The sequence below is a fragment of the Delphinus delphis genome, chromosome 1, assembly GCF_949987515.2.
Source record: "Delphinus delphis chromosome 1, mDelDel1.2, whole genome shotgun sequence".
In the NCBI taxonomy this organism is placed as follows: domain Eukaryota; kingdom Metazoa; phylum Chordata; class Mammalia; order Artiodactyla; family Delphinidae; genus Delphinus; species Delphinus delphis.
The window spans coordinates 31,873,089-31,873,501 of NC_082683.1; positions in this window are offsets into that span (position 1 = coordinate 31,873,089).

Here is a 413-nt window from a genome sequence, read left to right on the forward strand (position 1 = left end):
CATCCCTAGACCCTGTCGTGGACGGTGAAGGGCCTGAGGTGGCCATCCTGGGCTGCAGGTGCCTCTGAGTTCGTCCCACATCCACCCACAGCTAGGCCAGCAGTGGACAAGGGCAGGTCCTCAGACAGGACTCTCTGCCAGCCCCAAAGAACGGTCAGCCCGTGCCTCTGGGGAGGGGGCGGGGTAGGACCCTGCTGCGGACGCAGACCACCAGGCCGGAGTTCCGCCACCGCCTCAGGCGCCGGGCGGGGGCGGGGCAGAGGGGCCTGGGGAGGACCAGCCCCTGGCAGGATGTGGGCAGCCGAGGGGCGCCCTCGCTGCCGCCCTGCCTGAGCTGTGAAGGCGTTAGGGGGTGCCCCCTGAAGAGGGCTGACCTGACCCGGTAGGGGCGGCGCAGCAGGCGGGGCGGGGCC